The sequence below is a fragment of the Anguilla anguilla genome, chromosome 4 (genome assembly GCF_013347855.1).
Source record: "Anguilla anguilla isolate fAngAng1 chromosome 4, fAngAng1.pri, whole genome shotgun sequence".
Classification (NCBI taxonomy): Eukaryota; Metazoa; Chordata; class Actinopteri; order Anguilliformes; family Anguillidae; genus Anguilla; species Anguilla anguilla.
In genome coordinates, this window is record NC_049204.1 from 67,238,150 (window position 1) to 67,260,487 (window position 22,338).

At 46.3% G+C, this 22,338-nt stretch overlaps 1 protein-coding gene, 1 long non-coding RNA gene and 1 pseudogene across 2 annotated transcripts in view; 2 read left to right on the top strand and 1 right to left on the bottom strand.

Annotated features, from left to right (window-relative positions):
- LOC118225964 (tripartite motif-containing protein 16-like) overlaps positions 1 to 22,338 on the bottom strand; it is an 890,716-nt gene that overhangs the window by 530,640 nt on the left and 337,738 nt on the right. The gene's annotated exons all lie outside the window — the stretch shown is intronic.
- LOC118226043 lies at positions 1,849 to 8,513 on the top strand (annotated as a pseudogene).
- LOC118226054 lies at positions 14,006 to 15,814 on the top strand. The gene is made up of 3 exons (XR_004764948.1): positions 14,006 to 14,332; positions 14,504 to 15,599; positions 15,680 to 15,814. It is a non-coding gene; the product is annotated as an uncharacterized LOC118226054 (long non-coding RNA).

Below are 22,338 nucleotides of genomic sequence, written 5' to 3' on the forward strand. Positions count from 1 at the left end.
TACCGTCCAGGTTCTAAGAGCAGCAGACCTGACGCAATGTCCTGAGTCTCCACTGGTAAGGAGGGGGATCCTCTCCCCATTGTCCCCAGTTACCTCAATATGACTCCAGTCACCTGGGGCACAGAGACCGTGGTAGGGGAAGCACAAAGGAAGGAGTCTGATCCTAATAACCGGTTGTTTGTTCCTAAATCTGCTCAATCTCAGATTCTCCAGCAGGCACCCTCCTCCCATCTAATGGGTCACCCAGGTTCTGGGTGCACCCTGGAGTTTGTGAAGAGGCGATTCTGGTGCCCGTCCATGGAGGTGGACACTCAAGACGATGCTGCTGCCTGTACTACCTGCCAAAAGGTGCTGGCACCCAACTGTGAATGGGTTCCTCTACACTCCACCATACTGTTCAGCAACGGAATGACCAACGCTTTGATATACAAATTGTTTGATCATGCGCTATCAAAACTAATTTCACACATTTTGTATAATTACACAAAAGTAATTCATTGCAATTGTGAGATAAAGACAATTTACACTGATTAACTTCAGCATAGGGAATAATTGTGGACGTTGTAGTTATAGAAATGACTGGTTTATAACATCTAGCGAGCTCCATCAGGGAGCACTTTGTAATTACAAGTGTGGTCAATCTTTTTTTTTAAATATATTTCATGTAGAATGCAGTGATATACAGTTTATTTTTAATTAAGAATGTAAATTGACATTCTCTTCAATTCCAAAATTATTTCACTGAGCTGCCAATGGGTGTACATGTTAATATGTATGGAAGCGTGTATGATTGTGTGTGTGTGTGATCATGCCTGAGTGTTGTAAGAGCATATTAACGTATTTGTGTGTTTTTTTGTGTAGTGGTGGGGACAGGTTTAAATATGAATGTTCAGTCCTTTTAGAAACTGGTTGCAATGATAAGTATGTATGTCAATTAAACATTTATTATGGCTTAGAAATGTGTGCATGTATTCCATGTTTCCACCCAATCATTCAGTGATATTCATCACCATGGAGATCACTAAACAAACAATCACCACCCTGTCATATGCATGTTTCTGTGTGTGACGTTGACCTCAATCCAACACCAATCGGAGCCAAATAAATGAGAAATTCTTCCGGGGGAAGAGGACACTGTGATATAGGCAGGAGCTCAGTATGTCTCTGCCTGCCATACATTAAGAGAGGGTGTGGTCTAAATAATGGTGCTGTACACAATATCATCTGTGTCCATTACCAATACTGGTAAATTCATAAATTGATATATTATGAACAAAACATGTTTAAACCTGGGTGTGAGTGCGTGTGTATGTGTGTGTCTTTGTGTGTGTGTGAGTGCATGTGTATGTGTGTGTCTTTGTGTGTGTGTGTGTGTGTGTGTGTGTGTGTATGTGTATGTGTATGTGTTTGGGGGGCTGTTACTTTTTTTTCTTTCTCCCCTCTTCTGGTTGTATTTTGTATGTCTCATTGCTTTTGCAATGCAAGTTTACTTTTCATGAAAATAAAGCACATTTGAATGTGAATTTGAATGAGAGAGAGAGAGAGAGAGAGAGAGAGAGAGAGGGAGAGAGAGAGAGAGAGAGAGAGAGAGAGAGAGAGAGAGAGAGAATAATACGATCCATGCTTAAAGCCTTACAGTGCGTGTGTGTGCTTTTGTATATTTGTGTGTTTGTGTACAAGTGTTTTTGTGTGTGGTGGGGGCGTCAAGTATGACTCTTTACTCCCTTTAGAAACTGGAAGCTCCCAAGAGTATGTAAGTAGATGAATTCAAGTAAGCATGAAGTGCAGTTAAATATATGTGCATATATTCCATATTTTTGCACAGTCTTTCAGTCATCATGATTCAAGTTACTAAACAAACAATCACCACACTGTCATATGCGTGTTTGTGTGTGTGACGTTGACGAGTAAATCTCCACTCTCTGCTCAGGCTGACCTCAGTCCAACACCACACCGCCTGCAGCTGTGGGCAGAACCAGGACATCACTCCCACACTCTCTGTCACACAGTTTCAGAGAAACAAAACTTATCTCTGTCTCTGTCACTGTGAGCAGTAAAATGGCTGAAGGTGGAGGTTTACTGGATCAGGACAAGTTCAGCTGTGTGATCTGTCTGGATCTACTGAAGGATCCGGTGACTATTCCCTGTGGACACAGGGTCTGTATGGGCTGTATTAAGGGCTGCTGGGATCAGGATGATCATACTGGTGTATACAGCTGTCCCCAGTGCAGAGAAACCATCACTCCAAGGCATGTTCTGGGCAGAAACACCATGTTGGCTGAAGTGGTGGAGAAACTGAAGAAGACAGGACTCCAAGCTGCTCCTCCTGCTCACTGTTTCACTGGACCTGGAGACGTGGTGTGTGATTTCTGCGCTGGGAGAAAGCGCAAAGCTGTCAAGTCCTGTTTGGTGTGTCTGGCCTCTTACTGTGAAACTCACCTCCAGCCTCACTATGAATCTCCTGCCTTTAAGAAGCACAAACTGGACAAAGCCACTGGAAACCTGCAGGAGAAGATCTGCTCTCATCATGACAAACTGCTGGAGGTTTACTGTCGTACTGATCAGCAGTGTATCTGTCTGCTGTGTGTGATGGATGAACACAGAGGCCATGATACAGTCTCCGCTGCAGCAGAAAGGACTAAGAAACAGGTAAGGACTTAAGCTCTTACACATAACACTCATGCTTTTTTACAGTGAATACAGATATCATCTCCACTCCTTTCTTCAATAAGTAGGTTAATGAACTGTGCATTATTGAATTTTTTTAATTTATGAAGTAGATTTTATTTCAAAATATTTTATACATTTCAAAAATGACTAAACAACACAATAATTTCCAGGTCTAAAGTCAACAATGATAACGCAGTAAGAGCAGGAAGTTAACCCAGGTCAGCTCTCTGTGACAGCTCTGTTCACACCCCTCACCCCCCTATTCACTCCCTGAATGGGAATCAACACGGCTGGAGCAGTTAGTTCTCTCACACAGTTTATTAGAAGTTACCTGTAAGGCCAGTACACTTCACAGTGTCCTGCTGTACATCAAGCATGTTGTGGTGTTAAATATTTATTTGAATACATAAATTGGAAAGGTTGGAAAGTTGAATATTGTAATATGATATGAAAAAATAATCTGTCCACAGGATCAGCTGGGGGTGACACGGAGTAAATTCCAGCAGAGAATCCAGGAGAGAGAGAAGGAGCTGCAGGATCTGAGACAGGCTGTGCAGTCACTCAAGGTGGGTACTGACCAGAGGAGAAGACAACAGCTGGCTGCTGGAAGAGCCATTTCAGGGCTCAGTCAGGGCTCTCCTCCAGTCAGCCAGTGAGGAGCCCAGTGTTGGGTCACTTTCCAGCCCTGTGGGGCTCAATCCCACTGAGCCACACTGTGGGGAACAGGCTGTCTGGGGTCCCAGTAAGAGCTGAGTGAAAGGCCTAGTTAAAATGTATAGCCCTCCTTCCTCTGTATCTCCTAACAGCGCTCTGCCCGGACAGCAGTGGAGGACAGTGAGAGGTTCTTTACTGAGCTGATCAGCTTCATTGAAAGAAGGCGCTCTGAGGTGAAAGAGCTGATCAGAGATCAGGAGAAGACTGAAGTGAGTTGGGCTGAAAGACTCCTGGAGCAACTGGAACAGGAGATTGCTGAGCTGAGGAGGAGAGACGTTGAGCTGGAGCAGCTTTCACACACAGAAGATCACGTCCATTTCCTCCAGGTAACATCACTGGCTGTCTGACAGTCTGCACGGTGTACATTGTACATACAAGGTGAAGCTTTTTCCTTATTTACAAAGATCTGCCCCTGTCATCTGCAGAGGAATCAGTGTTGAGATGGGTTTTGTTCTGTCTGTCTGTAGAGCTGTCAGTCTCTCTGTGCCCCTCCTGGTCCTGGAGACTTGCCCAGCATCACTGTCAGTCCACATGTCTCTTTTGAGCCTGTGAGGAAATCTGTCTCGGAACTGAAAGAGCGACTGGAGGACGTCTGCAAGGAGGAATTAGTCAAAATCCCTCAAACAGGTTGGAACTACTAAAATACTTTGTCCTCACTTCTTTCTTTTAAAATAATGAATGCTGACCTTAAGCGAATATAATCAACTGGACCATAAAAATGATGTAGAAAAATTGTGTAGCGGTGAGGTTTCTGTTGTCCCAAACACACAAAAAAATACACATACTTTAGCAGACAAACATCTGCACTTACACACAATATTTCTGTTGCATAATACATCAGCAGCAGGTCACAGTGTCTGTTTCTCTGAAATTCAGCCCAAGGTAACAGTAACTCAGTGTAGAGTATGAGTATAGTCAGAGTACAGCCCAAGGTAACAGTAGCTCAGTGTAGAGTATGAGTATAGTCAGAGTACAGCCCAAGGTAACAGTAACTCAGTGTAGAATGATTTGTGGCATGACACACATCTGGAGGTAGTTTGTGTAGAATGCCACTGGTATCAGATCTGAATGTAAATGCTCCTGTGTGTCTTCTCCTGTTAGCCTTCTACTGACAAAAATAATGATAGACATTATGTTTTATGAATCAAACTATTTTATATTTACTTTATTCCTGAATGAGCGGTCATTTAAATTCATTTTATTTGTTAAAATGGAATTTTATTTCTCCAATAAAAATAAAAATAAAGGTTATCATTAGGAGCTCATCTTCCCTTCTGAACTCTCCCTACAGTGGGAAAAGTCCATATTGTAGAGCCCAGGACCAGAGAGGACTTCTTACAATGTGAGTCTGTAATTAAACATAAATTAACACAATGAAGCAACATGAAAATCTAACAAAAAAAAAAAAACTAAAATATTATTTTATTCATATTTAAACTAAAAAACTGTATTTTCCGTAATCAGGACAGACTTGCATTTGTGGGAGGGGGGGAGGGGGGCACCTGGGGACTTGGGGAAACTGGGAGGGTGTGCCAGGATGTCAAACAGGTGTTATAACCACCTGACTCGGGGCAGTGCAACATTGAGGGAGACCACACATGAAATAAGATTAAATTAAAAGATTTACTTAACAAAATAAGTTACACAACTGCAAATACACAACATCAGCGTGTGACCGTACTCAAAGTGAAACTATGATGCAGTCAGTCAGGGTAAATGTAGGTGTGGTGCAAAAGTAAAACAAAACAACAAACTACAGAAAAGGTTCTGGTGACAGGGAGAGCGCTGGCCGTACCCAGGAGGGGCGGTCCATATGTGCTCATCAAGGCCACCAGCTGGGCTCTCACACCTGGAGAACATGAGAAGATGAAAGCATAAATAGAGAGAAGCATGGAGGGGGGGGGGGGCACATGGCTGGAGGGGGGGCACTGCTTATCACGTTTAAGGCCCCACAGCTGAGCACGCTGGCAAAAAGGCTTTGTACAAAACGTACCTGTACTGCTCTAGACTGGAAGCGCTAACAGCAGGGGTGTGGCAGGAGGAGGGGTTTGCACCGTTAGCCTAAAATTAGAGACTGCTGTACGAACCACAGGGGTCTGGAGACCTCAAATGGAGGCTCATACACAGAGCTCTTGCTATGAATAGTCAGCTGGCACATATTGATCTTGCGCTGGGGGAGGGCTGCCCCTTCTGTGGGGAGGAGGGGTTACTGCTCCATGCATTTGCTCATTGTAGCCGTCTGACCCTGTTCCTATTAGAGGACCTATGCAGGAGGTTTGGGGCTCATTTTGATAGTGGGGTCTTTGTTGTAGGCACTGAAAAAGTACATGTTGGTGCTGATCACCTAAGACCAAAATAAAGGTGGGGCTGGTGATAGACCCAGTGGTGGCGTTTAGGGGGCTGGTGATAGACCCAGTGGTGGCGTTTAGGGGGCTGGTGATAGACCCAGTGGTGGCGTTTAGGGGCTGGTGATAGACCCAGTGGTGGCATTTCGGGGGCTGGTCTCTGAGCTCTTGAGGCTTTAAGAGTATTTGGTGTGTGAGTGATGTAGAGTGGATGAGGATGAGTCTTATGCTGTGTTAATTGAATTTTACCTCACAAGGTTTAAAAATGTTTTCTCTATGCTGGTTCAAAACAATTAATTTGGACATCAATTTATTATTATTATTATTATTATTTTCTATTTGTTTAAATTATTGGTATATTTATTTGGCTCTTGAGGGGAAATGAACATGCAGAGTGAGTTTCATGAATTTACAGGTTTTGGAATTTAAGTTTTATTTTATATCTCTTTTAGGTTTTTTTACTTGCATCTCATTTGTTTTCATTTGTTTTTAATGGTGAGGAAAGGCGTTCAAAAGTCCTTATGAAATACATATTATTTTCTGTTTTGCTTTTGTTTTTAAAAACAATTACAGGAATATACACTCGGTCAAAAGTTTTAGAACACCCCCATTTTTCCAGTTTTATTGGAATTTAAGCAGCTCAAGTCCAGTGAATGACCTGAAATGGTACAAAGTAAAGTGGTAAACTGCCAGAGGTTAAAAAAAAAAGGTTTAGGTTACCAAAAACTGAAAAATAATACATTTCAGAATTACAAAAAAGGCTTTTCTCAGGGATCAACTAATGGGTTAACAACTTAAGCTTTTCTGCAGCAATGGAAGTAAATTAAGCCTTGGAAGTTGATGCAAACAATTCCTACAGGCGTCCCAACTTTAGTTGATTACTTATAAACTCTCTGGCTGTATAAAATCAGTGTTGGAACAGACTGTATTACTGTTCTTTTGCTGCATCCAGAGTTGGCAACTTGCACAGAGTGACTGGCACCCTGAACCAAAAGGGCTACCACAGCATTTTGCAGTGCCATGCAATACCCTCTGGTCAACACATAGTTGGTCAAAGGGTTCATCCTACAGCAAGATACTGACCCTGAACAGACCTCCAGGCTATGTCAGAACTATCTTAGAAGAAAAGAACAAGACGGTAGGCTTCAAATATGGAATAGCCAGCACAGTCTCTGGACTTAAACCCCATCAAGCTGGTTTGGGTTGAACTGGACAGAAGGGTGAAAGCAAAGCAACCCACAAGTGCAACACATTTGTGGAACAACAATATTTGATTTCCATTGCAGAACAAATGCCACGAGTGTGTTCAGCTGTCATATCTGCAAAGGTGGCTACTTTGATGAGTCAAAAAATTTAGATTAAATTGTGTTAAACAGTGCGATTCCATGATTTCTTTTTTTAATCTCAATTGTTTATTTGTTCTATGCTGTAATTTCAGAGTACATTGAGACAACTGCGTAAATTTCAATAAAAACTGGAAAAATTGAGGTGTTCTAAAACTTTTGACCAGTAGTTTAAAAAAGTTTTGAGTAGTGTGAGTGCATTTATGTTTATGTATATATTTACATGAACATTTTTACATGGTTTAAATAAAATGTTCAATGTGAGTCTGTAATTGCATGTAAAATAAGAGAAAATGGCATAGAAAATTATATACATCCATAAATAATAAAATAAGAAAAGAAAATTAGATCACAGAATTTATTTGAAAAAGCAGGGAGTGCTAAGTCAGTTAGGGGTCCATGTCCATCTCCCTGCTGGTCGATTGGGTTCCCATGGACAGCATGTGAAAGTTGCGTATGAAAGGTCCTCCTCTGACTCTGTTCTGTGAGCTTAGCTGTAGTCTGTGGTGTGAAAATAAGCAGCTGGTGACACCACGTGTTTCGGAGGAGAACCGTGGGTGTCCAAAGTTACTCTCCCAAATCAACAGTGGGGTTCACAGCATGAGCATGGCTGCAGATGATTGGCCGTTCCAAACTGGGGTGGGAATTAGACATGCCCAGTCCCCATTGGGCTCCAAATGTATTTTAAAAACAAATAGAAATAACATGAGAAAGGAGTAAAACATGAAATTTAAATCTTCATAAAATATGCAATTGATGTTTATTATTATGATTACTGAGCTCTCTTCTCTCCTTCTGCTCTCTCAGATTCCTGTCAGCTCACACTGGACCTCAACACAGTGCACAGACTCCTTTCCCTGTCTGAGGGGAACAGGGAGGTGACTTATGTGGGAAAGATCCAGTCATATCCTGATCATCCAGACAGATTTGAGTACTCACCACAAGTGCTGTGCAGAGAGGGTTTGTCTGGACGCTGTTACTGGGAGGCTGAGTGGAGTGGGGGAGGGGCTTCTATAGCGGTGTCATATAAAGAGATCAGCAGGAAAGGAAGTGGTGAAGACTGTATTATGGGACATAATACAAAATCCTGTAGTTTGCGCTGCTCTCCCTCCAGTTACTCTTTCATGTACAATAACAGGAGCACTGAAATCCCTGGTCCCCCCTCCTCCAGAATAGGAGTGTACCTGGATCACAGGGCAGGAACTCTGTCCTTCTACAGCGTCTCTGACACAATGACCCTCCTGCACAGAGTCCAGACCACATTCACTCAGCCCCTCTATCCTGGGTTTGGGTTACATTGGTTTCGATCTTCTGTCAAATTGAGTGATCTAGGATGAGGCAGAGAGTCAAGGGAAGATTAGTTGTAATTAAGAGAGGAACTCAAATGAAACAAATTAATTGAAATAAATTATTCAAATTAAAATGAATGAATTAAATAAAAATCCGCCTTCTTTTCAGCCCAACCCAACATGACCCCACCTTCTTTTCAGTCCAACCCCACATGACCCCGCCTTCTTTTCAGTCCAACCCTATATGACCCCGCCTTCTTTTTAACCCAACCTTACATGACCCCGCCTTCTTTTCATCCCAACCCTACATGACCCAGCCTTCTTTTCATCCTGAACCTGGTCAAACTCTGTGTGTTGCAGTGTTTTGTAAGTCCAGCCCTGTCTGAACCCAATTTTGAGACGCAAACACACTGTAGTTTGGGGCATCATCGGTGTTCTGATTGGAGAAGATGCAGTTGATGTCTGGGTGGGATCAGTGGATGGAGTTTGGAGGCGGGGCTTGTGCAGTGTGCTAACGTTAATGCTCCTGTTTTGCGGCTGCTGTATATAAGCAGGGCATCACAGTATTAGCATTTTACAAACCCCACGCTTCAATCTGCAGCTCGATCATAACACCGTGTAAAAGTTTGTCCAGACCTGGGATTTTCCTTTTGATGGCTGCTGCCTCACTTCATTCTCCCCTGACTATAACTTCTTTCTCCCCGGGTCTGAGGCGTCCATTCTGTCACTCACAGAGCTCAGCTTAGACTCGCTGGCCTACAACTGCCATCCAGCTCACACAGCGCTCTGTGCTCAAAACTTAAAGGGCCAGCTACAAAGGGTCCAACCCCAACCAAGCCCTGCATAAAATGTCAGAATCGGGACGTTCTGGTCAGGTTTTTTCAGACCTGGGTGAAAATTACAAGCTCTACGGTGGAGCAGTGACTCACATTGTCGCCTCCCAGGAAGAAGGTTTTGGGTTCAAATCCCAAGGGCTTTTCAGTGTGGGTTTCCTCCCACAGTCCAAAAACATGCAGGTTAGGCTACTTGTAGAGTCCAAATTGCCCATAGGAATGAGCGAGTGAGTGAATGGTGTGTGTGCCCTGCAATGGACTGGCAACCTGTCCAGGGTGTATTCCTGTCTCTTGCCCACTGCATGCTGGGATAGGCTCCAGTCACTCTTGTATTCCAATATTATAGTCAGCTGCATAATGTTTGGGGCAAAGACATACTTTTTCTTGAGTTGGCTCTGTACTCCTCTATTTTAGATCTGTACTCAGGGTATTCACATGTGGTTTAACTGCAGATTCTCAACTTTTATTAAAGGGTATTTTATGCATTTTGGTTTCACCATGCCACACATTACCATGTGTGGGATATGTCAGAGCATCATGGTAATGGCGTTTATATGGAGGTGCTGCTGTAAAATCATGAAGACCCTTTGGGTTTTATGGCTGTTGTTGTTTTGCATTATAATGGGCTGTGTTGGGTCCTACATGTTGCGATTGTTTAGAAGCAGAATAAAATAAAATAAACAAATGGTTCTGTCAGGACCACTGTCATCAAAGTAGATCTTTATTGACAATAAAGGCAATGCAGTTATGTTTGGCGGTATGGCTCTGTTCTGGGAGCTCTCCCGCCAACCACGCAGCCCGCGTGGATACGGCCGGGAGGCCAGCAGCCAAACCCCCCTAGAGGGGTACACACAGAACAGATCCAGCAGCAAAGCAAAAAAATTTTAACACATAGGGGTGGAGCAATACGAATTCTTAACACATAGGGATGGAGCTGGGGTGGTGGAGGGGATTTACAAAGCAACGTGCAGCAAGCTTGCATGCAGGAGGAGCAGCCTAATGAGTAGAGGGAGGCTGTTTAAGTAGACCGCCCTGTTATGTGAATGTACTGTGATAGGCGAACATCACTCAGCTGAGCATCAGCTGATTCAGCCGGAGAGCTTGACTCTCGTGGCCTGCCAGAACTACGCAACGCTCCATTTGTGGTAACACTCCATGTGACAGTCTGTGATTATTGCTGTCTGTCAATTGGCTGTTTACTGTCTGATATGATGCATATTAAAAGGAATAGTTCTCTTTCTGGAGTTCATTATTATACAAGGGCAGTTCTCGTGATCATAAATGAGCGTTCTGTGCCTTCTTGGTGTTGCCACACTTTGTCCACCTGAGACTAACACTGGTGTTCTCCACTATTGTACATCACTCTGGATAAGAGCCTCTGCTATGTGTCTGTAATGTAATGTAATTGATCAGTAGCTTGGCTAACATTAGGCATACAAGAACAGGCAGTTCAGTAGTTACCCCTTGCAGTGCCACACTGTACCAGAGTCAGCTATGAGAATACATGGGGGAGTGGCTGACTGTTACAACACAAAATACCCACCAGGTATGGAGACTCATTCAGTCCTGCAGCCATAAGTTACAGTTCAGCATTTTATATTTTAGAAAAACAGTTTTGTGTTGTGTATTGTGATTGTTTTCAGGGCAAGGACATGGCAACCAAAAGAATATTTTTTCAAAGAGGATAGTAAAATATCACTTGGCATTAGAGCCACTAACAGGGAATCAGGAGGAGCTGGATATTGGCTGGACTCCACTGCCCAGGCCAGTCTGTAAAACAGCACATTCAAACTTTTCAACCAGAAATAAATTCCTGTTTATCACAGTACTGGCTTAAGGCCACTAGAGGCCGCCATCTGGTTGTGTTGGTGTCTTTGTTCTGTTCATTCGTTTCATTGTATTCGTGTTTCAATGCAATCTCACATGTTTTTGTTGTTTCTGCTCATTGTGTTCACCTGTGCCTTGGTGTATTTAAGTTCCTTGTGTTTATTAGTTCTTTGCCTGCCTCTCGTGTTCTCATGTCTTTCTCTGGTTTGTGTTTAGTTCAGGTCTTCATTCCTGTTTGTTGATTTTCCTACATGTTTATTAAAACCCTTGTTAGTTATTTTCTACATCCTGCCTCCTGCGCTCCTCCATCTTGTTTCCCTGCCCTGCCCGCCGTGTCAGCAGAACCAAACCAAACATGTAACCAGCAGAGATTTCCCAGCTTCCCAACGCTCTGGCTAATCAGGGATCCAGCACTGGGCGTCAGGAACATCTGCTCCAAGACAGGACTGAGAGTCTGTAGAACCTCACCTCAGTGGTCCAGTGTTTGCCTTCACCTGCTGCTTCTGGAGAGAGTTCCCTGCTCCTGATGCCTCCTGCTCAGCACCGGGCTGCAGGGAGAACCCTTCTCCTGACTCTGAGCCACGTTTGCCCCCCAGAAAAGATCTGATGGCTGTCCTGGCTGATTCCGAGGTTTTTTAACCCAACGCTCCTTGTCATTCGAGCATGCGACCCTCCAGTCTTCCTCCCGACCAGTCCAAAGTAGCTTTTAGCATCTCCGTACTTCCAGACAAGGCCGTCGCCTGGGCGTCTGGAGACTGGGAACAGCAGTCCTCGGTGTGTTTGGGCATTAACACGGTTGCCGTGGAGATGAGTAAAGGTTCTGATCAGCCTGTTGCCGGGCAGGAGGCAGCCTGTAGTCTAGTGACTTTGAAACAGGGTTCACGCTGTGTATCAGACTTTCATAATTAATTTCTCAGAGTATGGGTGGACTGAAGGAGCTCTTATGATTTTTTTAATTAAGGTTTATCTGAAACTCTGAAGGACGAACTTCCCACCAGAGACTGACCTACCGAACTGGCACAAGCTAACCGGTCTGGCCATTCGCATCGACGGCCGTCTGCGAGGACGGGAGCTGCAGCGCCGGTCCAGTGCAGGGCATCATGGGACGCCACTTCCTGCCCACTCACCGGTCTCCAGAACCTTCTGTTCCCCATTCAACCAGTGCCTTCGCCTCCTCCTGCCCCGCTGGGTTCTCCCGATGGCCACAATGAGTATTTAGTCATGCCGTTTGGGTTGAGTTATTCTCCTGCTGCATTCCAGTCGTTTATGAATGAGGTTCTACGAGATGACCCATCTGTTTGTCTTTGTGTACATTAATATACAGATGTTTCTCCAGGTCACTTTCCAAATATATTAAACATGTCCATCAAGCTCTACAAAGGTTATTCGTTTGTTAAACCTGAGAAATGTGAATTTAATTCTGACCAAGTTTCATTTCTGGGCTTTTCTGTCTCTTGGGTGCTCTGAAGATGGACCTGCGTAAGGTTCAGGCGTCTCTGACTGGCCTCAGCCCTCCTCTGTCAGTGAGGTGTGGCCTTATCTAGGCTGCACACATTTCTACAGAAGGTTCATCAGACAGCTCAGCTCTGTCGCTGCTCCTCTAACCAGTCTCACCCGCTGCTCTGCTTCTGTGTTTGTGTGGACTCTGGAGGTGGAGTCCGCCCTCAGTTAACTAAAGAGGCTCCTGTGCTCGCTCAGCCGGACCCCTCCCTGCCCTTCATTGCTGATGGACACCTCCCATGTGGGAGTGGGGGCTGTGCTGTGACAAAGAGCCACCAAGGATCTGCCAGGCCAGTTATGATCCGGGCTGCAGGAATGATCCAGGTGACACAATGGCATTCCAAAACGGCTGTTATACCCATTGTGACATATTTAAAGTTTTGTTGCAATGTCCGTTGCTATGCCGACGCTGGCGTGACAGATCCGCATCTGCACCTGTGTGCCTTGTTAACACACCCTCTTACCCTGGCTGAACTGAACTATTTTCAACCGGGAACTGCTGGCTGTTCAGCCTGCCCTGGAGGAGTGGTGTCACTGGTTGGGAGGGAGCAGAACAGAATTTTCTGGTCGGCACTGATTAAAAGCACCTCGCCTACGTCCATGATGCCAAGAGGCTCCACCCTCACCAGGCCAGATGGGTGCTGCTCTTTAACCATTTCAGCTTCTATCTCCTACCGTCCAGGTTCTAAGAGCAGCAGACCTGACGCAATGTCCTGAGTCTCCACTGGTAAAGAGGGGGATCCTGACCCCATTGTCCCCAGTTACCTCAATATGACTCCAGTCACCTGGGGCACAGAGACCGTGGTAGGGGAAGCACAAAGGAAGGAGTTTGATCCGGTGGTAGTTGCCCTAATAACCGGTTGTTTGTTCCTAAATCTGCTCAATCTCAGATTCTCCAGCAGGCACCCTCCTCCCATCTTATGGGTCACCCAAGTTCTGGGCTCAGCCTGGAGTTTGAGAAGAGGTGATTCTGGTGCCCGTCCATGGAGGTGGACATTCGAGACTTTGTTTGGCATTACCTGCCAACAGGTCGTCCACTCAGCCTCCAGCTGGTCTCCTCCAGCCACTGCCTAAATCTCCCACTCATGGTCCCACATCTCCATGGATTTAGTTACCAGGTTTCCTCCATCTACTGGGTTGATCGTGCCCCTTAAACTCTCCTCTGCAGTGAAGGCAGCACTAAAGGAGTCTGGGGGTGTTTAATAGCCAGAGTGTGTGTTTGCATGTGTCTATGTGTGTGTGTTTATGTGTATGTGAGTGAGCTTGTGTTTGTGGATGTGATTGTATCTGAGTGTGTGAGTCTGTACAGGTGTGTTTGTGTATGATGGGGGAGGGGGGGGTCAAGTATAAATCTCCACTCCTTTTAGAAACTGGCAACCATATGTCAGGAGTCGCACACGCTACCTCCTGCCACCCAACAGTAACCAGATTTTTCTTTTCCCTTTTTAACTGGAACCCAACCACCACAAGGAGACAAAAAAACTGCTGCTTTCTAGAACTTCTTCAGAAAGTGCATTCTCCTCGGCGTGACTAGAGCTTCACTTCCGTCCCTCTGAGTAGCTAGTCTAAGTATTGTTTTGCTTGTTAGTTGTGTCTTGTGGCCTTAATTTGCCTTAGTTTCTTTAAATTAGTCGTCTTTGCTTGTTGCGTCGTCATATTAGTGATTTGTAGCCAGCTGTTTTTACCGGTTAAACTCCTAGTCTTGATTGATTGTCAGCTGTGCAATATTGGTAGTATTTAGTATCGCGTAAGTCTTTGATCGGTAACTTTGTTTCATCCCCGTTTTATCTGCGCAGCTGTTTTGGTTCAAGGTATTGTAAATTGCTTGTATTTGCTTGTATTTGATCCGTTTAGAGCCGCTTATCGCTACACTATTGAGTAATTACGCGGCACTTCAAATAGTGTTTCTGAGCGACGCTAGCGTCGCTCCTCGTCAGCTTTATGCAAGCTCTTCCCATCTCTGTCTGCTCTCTGCCCTACAGCACCCGGTTCCAAAGACGTGGCCCCCCTAAGCGACGGAACCCAGCTAACCTCTCCTACCCCCAGCTGTCTCCCTGCAATAACTGCACAGTTGCTGGAGGACTTTGGAACTGCCAGTCTGCTTCAAAGAAGGCTGATTTCATCTCAGCCTATGCCTCCCTGCTCTCCCTTGATTTCCTTGCCCTCACTGAGACATGGATCACCCCAGAGAACACTGCAACCCCTGCTGCCCTCTCCTCTTTCTTTTCATTCTCCCACACTCCCCGACCATCAGGCCGTGGTGGTGGCACTGGTCTTCTAATCTCTCCCTCCTGGAAATACTCAGCCCTATCTCTCTCTGACCTACCCCGATTCAGTTTTGAATACCATTCTGTTTCAATCACCTGTCCAACTAATCTATACATTGTTGTCATTTATCGCCCCCCAGGTCCACTGGGAAACTTCATCGATGAGCTGGATATCCTACTCAGCTCTTTCCCTGAGGACGGCACCCCACTGATCCTGCTTGGAGATTTCAACCTCCACCTGGAAACATCTCAGTCTTCAGCTGTCCTACATCTCCTCCACTCCTTTGACCTCTCCCTACAGTCATCTCCCCCTACCCACAAGGCGGGCAACCTCCTCGACCTGGTTTTTCTGAGGAATAGCCCTTGCACCGATATCACTGTAACCCCTCTGCACACCTCTGACCACCACTTCGTTTCCTTCTCCCTCCCCCTTGCTCCCTCTCACCCACCTTCTCCCCCCACACCCACTGTATCTGTCCGCCGCAATCTCTGCTCCCTCTCAACCTCCTCTCTTGCTTCATCTGTCACTGCTGCCCTCCCTCCTCTCGAATCCTTCACTACCCTCCCCACTGATTCTGCATCCACCTCCCTACTTTCCTCCCTTACATCTGCTCTTGACTCCCTCTGCCCCACTGTCTCTAGGCCAACACGTCCATCTCCTCCCTGCCCGTGGATGTCCAATGCCATACGCACCTCCAGGGTTGGACTCCGTGCAGCAGAGAGGAAGTGGAGGACATCCAGAGATGCTTCAGACCTCTCTGCCTACCAATCCCTCCTTGCAGCATTCTCCTCCACGGTGACTGCTGCCAAGGTAAACTACTATCAAACCAAAATCCATAACTACCGTTCTAACCCTCGGCAACTGTTTTCTGTGTTTTCCTCTCTCCTCAGCCAGCCATCTGCACGCCCTCAGTCCTCGCTCACTGCTGACGACTTTGCAACCTTCTTTGACGAGAAGATTGCAGTCATCCGCAACTCCTTCTGCACTCCACCTCACCCTATGCTCCCCTCCCCTTGTCTCTCCACTCCTCTGCTTACAGTCACTGGCTCCCAACTCCCCACCCCTCAACCTGTACTCTCCCCCTCCCTCACCATTTCCCCTTGTTTCTCCGACTTCTCTCCCCTCACCGATTCTGAGGTTTCACAACTCCTACTTTCCCATCGCCCCACAACCTGTGCCCTTGACCCCATTCCCTCACCACTCCTCCAGGCAATCTCACCCGAGATTCTCCCATTCATCACCTCCCTGGTTAACTCCTCCCTGACATCCGGCTGCTTCCCGTCAACCTTCAAGAAGGCCCTCATCTCCCCCCTCCTGAAAAAGACTACACTAGACCCCTCCATCATTGGGAACTACAGACCGGTATCTCTCCTTCCATTTCTGTCAAAAACCATTGAACGTGCTGCATCAAATCAACTCTCTGTGTTTCTTTCACAGAATGAGCTCCTCGATCCCCATCAGTCTGGATTCAGACCAGGCCACTCGACAGAGACCGCACTCCTCTCTGTCAACGAAGCTCTCCACGCAGCCCGAGCAGCCTCCCTCTCCTCCGTCTTATTACTTCTGGACCTATCGGCAGCCTTCGACACAGTCGACCACCCCACCCTCCTGTCCTCCCTATCTGCAATGGGGATCTGTGGCACAGTCCTCAATTGGATTGAGTCTTACCTCTCAGATCGCTCCTTCCAGGTAGCCTGGGCTGGTAAAGTATCTGCGCCACACCCCCTCACCACCGGAGTCCCACAGGGCTCGGTCCTTGGTCCTCTCCTCTTCTCTCTCTACACCCAGTCCCTTGGCCCTGTCATCACAGCTCATGGTATGTCTTACCATTGCTATGCTGATGACACACAACTGTTTCTCTCCTTCCCACCCTCTGACACACAGGTCTCAGCCCGCATCACTGCCTGCCTGAGTGATATTCAGAGCTGGATGGTCCGCCACCATCTCAAGCTCAATCCAGGTAAGACAGAGCTCATTTATATTCCGGCTCTTAACTCCCCTCTCTCTGATCTCTCTATCTCCCTAGGTAATACCATCCTCACACCATCACCCTCAACTAGAAACCTTGGCGTGGTGATGGACAACAGACTGTCCCTCACCGAGCACATTTCAGCAGTGACACGTTCATGCAGGTTCTTCCTGTATAACATCCGGAGGATCCGCCCCTTCCTCACAACTTACTCGACCCAACTCCTCGTCCAGGCAGTGGTCCTGTCCCGCCTGGACTACTGTAACTCCCTGCTTGCTGGCCTCCCAGCATCATCTATCAGACCCCTGCAACTCATCCAGAACGCAGCAGCGCGTCTGGTCTTCAACCTCCCCAGACATTCCCACGTTACCCCCCTGCTCACCACCCTCCACTGGCTCCCCGTGATGGCTCGCATCAAATTTAAAACATTAGTGCTTGCCTTCAAAGCAGCCAGGGGGTCAGCCCCTCCCTATCTACGTCAACTCATCAGACCCTACACCCCAGCTAGACCTCTCCGTTCTGCTGCCACATGTCGCCTGGTCCCTGCCCCGGCTCGCACCAGCACCCGGTCACGCCTCCTGTCTGTTCTAGCCCCACGGTGGTGGAATGACCTTCCTGTGCAAGTCAGAACAGCAGAGACCCTGGCCGTCTTCAAACGTAGACTGAAGACTCACCTCTTCAAGCTACATCTCACCTCATCACCCCCCACTACCCTCTAACATCCATTAAACCTCAACTGAGTAACCACGCGTCATGTTATTTTCATGTAACTAGGTTCATCTATAACTAGGTGGGTGGGGGGTGGGAATTTATATATATTTAAAAAAAAAAAATAAAAAAAAATAAAAAAAAAGGGGTACAATTCACACTTTTTGCAAAGTTATACCTATTGTAGCTCTCTTGCAGGAATGTTGTAAAGCGCTTGTCTCTGAGTTTTGTAATGCACTTGTTGTAAGTCGCTCTGGATAAGAGCGTCTGCTAAGAATCTATAATGTAATGTAAATGTAATGAGACCAGGACGAGGTAAATAAGTTGATCATACCATTCGGGTGCCAAATTCTCCTGCTGTGTTCCAATCGTTTATCAATGAAGCACGAAGGGATGTGCTCAATCTGTTTGTCTTTGTGACATATTAAACATGTCCATCCAGCTCTACAAAGGTTATTCGTTTGTTAAACCTGAGAAATGTGAATTTAATTCTGACCAAGTTTCATTTCTGGGCTTTTCTGTCTCTTGGGTGCTCTGAAGATGGACCTGCGTAAGGTTCAGGCGTCTCTGACTGGCCTCAGCCCTCCTCTGTCAGTGAGGTGTGGCCTTATCTAGGCTGCACACATTTCTACAGAAGGTTCATCAGACAGTTCAGCTCTGTCGCTGCTCCTCTAACCAGGCTCACCCGCTGCTCTGCTTCTGTGTTTGTGTGGACTCTGGGGGCGGAGTCTGCCTTCAGCTAACTAAAGAGGCTCCTGTGCTCGCTCAGCCGGACCCCTCCCTGCCCTTCATTGCTGATGGACGCCTCCCATGTGGGAGTGGGGAAGGTGCTGTGACAAAGAGCCACCAAGGATCTGCCAGGCCAGTTATGATCCGGGCTGCAGAAATGATCCAGGTGACACAATGGCATTCCAAAACGGCTGTTATACCCATTGTGACATATTTAAAGTTTTGTTGCAGTGTCCGTTGCTATGCCGACGCTGGCGTGACAGATCCGCATCTGCCTTGTTAACACACCCTCTTACCCTGGCTGAACTGAACTATTTTCAACCGGGAACTGCTGGCTGTTCAGCCTGCCCTGGAGGAGTGGTGTCACTGGTTGGGAGGGAGCAGAACAGGATTTTCTGGTCGGCACTGATTAAAAGCACCTCGCCTACGTCCATGATGCCAAGAGGCTCCACCCTCACCAGGCCAGATGGGTAAATGGTAAATGGACTGCATTTATATAGCGCTTTTATCCAAAGCGCTTTACAATTGATGCCTCTCATTCGCCAGAGCAGTTAGGGGTTAGGGGTTAGGGGTTAGGTGTCTTGCTCAAGGACACTTCAACATGCCCAGGGCGGGGTTTGAACCGGCAACCCTCCGACTGACAGACAATCGGTCTTACCTCCTGAGCTATATCGCCCCTTGGGTGGTGGGTGGGTGGGTGCTGCTCTTTAACCATTTCAGCTTCTATCTCCTACCGTCCAGGTTCTAAGAGCAGCAGACCTGACGCAATGTCCTGAGTCTCCACTGGTAAGGAGGGGGATCCTCTCCCCATTGTCCCCAGTTACCTCAATATGACTCCAGTCACCTGGTGCACAGAGACCGTGGTAGAGGAAGCACAAAGGAAGGAACAGGTTGTCCACTCAGCCTCCAGCTGGTCTCCTCCAGCCACTGTCTATATCTCCCACTCATGGTCCCACATCTCTATGGATTTAGTTCCCAGGTTACCGCCACCTACTGGGTTGACCGCTGTGTTTATAACTGACAGATTTTCCAAAGCTGCTCATTTCGTGCCCCTTAAACTCCCTTCTGCAGTGAAGGCAGCACTAAAGGAGTCTGGGGGTGTTTAATAACCAGTGTGTGTGCATGACTGTGTGCATGTGTGAGTGTTTATGTATGTGTGAGTGAGGCTGTGTGTCTGTGGATGTGATTGTATCTGAGTGTGTGAGTTTGTACAAGTGTGTTTGTTTGTGGTGGGGGAGGGGTTTAAGTATAATTCTCCACTCCTTTTAGAAACTGGCAACCATACGTATGTAAGTATGTAAATTAAATATTTAATTTGGCAAAAAAATATGTTCACGTATTTCATGTTTCTGCCCAAACAAACAATCTAAACAAACAGTCACCACCCTGTCATATGTGTGCTTGTGTGTGTGATCTTTATGAGTACATCTGCACTCTCTGCTCAGCCTGGCCTCAGTCCAGCACCACACCTCCTGCAGCTGTGGGCAGAACCAGGAAGTCACTCCCACTCTGTGTCACACAGTCTTAAGAGAAACTCAACTCAACTCTGTCTCTGCCAGCGTGAGCAGCAAAATGGCTGAAGGTGGACCTGGGCCTGGAGTGTGATGTCTGCACTGAAAGAAAGCGCAATGCCATTAAGTCCTGTCTGGTGTGTCTGGCCTCTTTCTGCGATACTCACCTCCAGCACTGACGTAGCCAGAAATGAAATTGCAAGTGGGCCTGAATAAAAGTTCATGGGCCACACAATTCATTCCATAAATAGCTCAATAGCATTTACAGTACATTACAAGCGCCAAAGTGTTCTGCTATGCGTTGGCCTGCTGTGTCACACTGCTGTTGCTTTTCTATTTAGTTTTGCCTACTTATGTGGATGTTTCCCAGGTTTATTTGCAGTAATACTGATTTGTCTTTACTATTAGACTTAAAGATTGTGTTAAACAACTAACATTACAGGTAACGTAATCTAATCGATGTCCTCAAAACATAACAGCTTGAGAAAGTCTCATAAATCAGCTGTTGAAGATGAATGAAAATTTGAGGCGAAATATAAAAGTACATGTTGCTCTTTGATAGGCTATATAGGCTACCAAAAATGGAGCATCGGGTAGTTCTGGCAGGCCACGAGAGTCAAGCGCTCCGGCTGAATCAGCTGATGGCGCAGCTGAGTGATGTTCGCCTATCACAGTACATTCACTAACAGGGTGGTCTACTTAAACAGCCTCCCTCTACTCATTCGGCTGCTCCTCCTGCATGCAAGCGCTGCACGTTGCTTCGTAAATCCCCTCCACCACCCCAGCTCCATCCCCATGCGTCAAGAATTTGCATTCTCCATAGCTATGTATTAAGAATTTGTATTGCTCCATCCCCATGTGTTAAGAACTTGCTTTGCTGCTGCATTTGTTCTGTGTGTACCCCTCTAGGGGGGTTTTGCTGCGTGGTTGGCGGGAGAGCTCCAGAACAGAGCCATACCGCCAAACATAACTGTATTGCCTTTATTGTCAATAAAGTTCTACTTTGATGACAGTGGTCCTGACAGAGTTGTTACCAGAATTCCTTACCTGAAAGTTCGTTTTTTTATTGGATCACATAAAAGAACGTTTAAAGCCACGAGAATCCATCAAACCTTGTTGGCATTTTCATCCCTTTCACGTAGTCTTTCGGCTTCATTACTGTATTCGTGGAATCCACGCACTGAATTTGGATGAGCTCGATTGAATAGATGTTGAATAGATGAAAATGCTTTCACTAGGCAAAGTAGAGGGAGGGGTATCGTATCAGCAGGGAAACTACACTCTCAAAGTAATGACGGTGACAAGTCCACGTCTTTTTTTTTGTTTTTTTGCTGTTATCGCTAAAAGGCGAGATGCGAGTTGCACCCTAGGATGGGCCTAGGCAAAAAGTGGGTGGGCCTAGGCCCAGCCAGGCCCACCCATAGCTACGCCCCTGACCTCCAGCCTCACTATAAATCTCCTGCCTGTAAGAAGCACAAACTAGTTGAAGCCACTGGAAACCTGCAGGAGAAGATCTGCTGTCTACAGAGATCAGGAGAAGGCTGAAGTGAGTCGGGCTGAAGGACTCCTGGAGCGACTGGAGCAGGAGATTGCTGAGCTGAGGAGGAGACACGCTGGGTTGGAACAGTTTTCACACACAGAGGATCACATCCATTTCCTCCAGGTAACGTCACTGGCTTTCTGACAGTCTGCACTGTGTATATTGCACATACAGGGTGAGGTGTGTTCCTCATTTACAAAGATCTGCCCCTGGCATCTGCACAAGAATCTGAATTGAGACTTTTTGTTCTGTCTGTCTGTCTGCAGAGTTATCAGTCTCTCTGTGCCCCTCCTGGACTTGAAGACTTACCCAGCGTCACTGTCAGTCCACACGTCTGTTTTGCGGCTGTGAGGAAATCTGTCTCTGAACTGAAAGAGCGACTGGAGGACGTCTGCCAGGGGGCATTAGCCAAAATGGCTGAAGCAGGTTAGACCTACTAAAATACTTTTTCCTCACTTCTTTCTTTTAAAATAAGGAATGCTGACCTGAAGTGAATATAATCGACTGGACCATGAAAATGACATAGAACATTTGTGTAGCAGTGAGGTCTCTGTTGTCACAAACACACAATAAAAAATACACACACATTCACTGACGAACACACACTCACACATACACATCTACTCACACCTCTCTCTCTCACACACACACACATACATGAGACACACACACAAACACATGGTGTGATGACAGGTTTTTGATTATCTGAAGAAATCTCTGTAGATATTTCTGTGTAATGCACAACAGTACCTCAGAGTAGAGTATGAGTGTAGTCAGAGTACAGCCCATGGTAACAGTAACTCAGTGTAGAGTATGAGTATAGTCAGAGTACTGCCCAAGGTAACAGTAACTCAGTGTAGAGTATGAGAATAGTCAGAGTACAGCCCAAGGTAACAGTCACTCAGTGTAGAGTATGAGAATAGTCAGAGTACAGTCCAAGGTAACAGTGACTCAGTGTAGAGTATGAGTATAGTCAGAGTACAGCCCAAGGTAACAGTGACTCAGTGTAGAGTATGAGTATAGTCAGAGTACAGCCCAAGGTGACAGTGACTCAGTGTAGAGTATGAGTATAGTCAGAGTACAGCCCAAGAT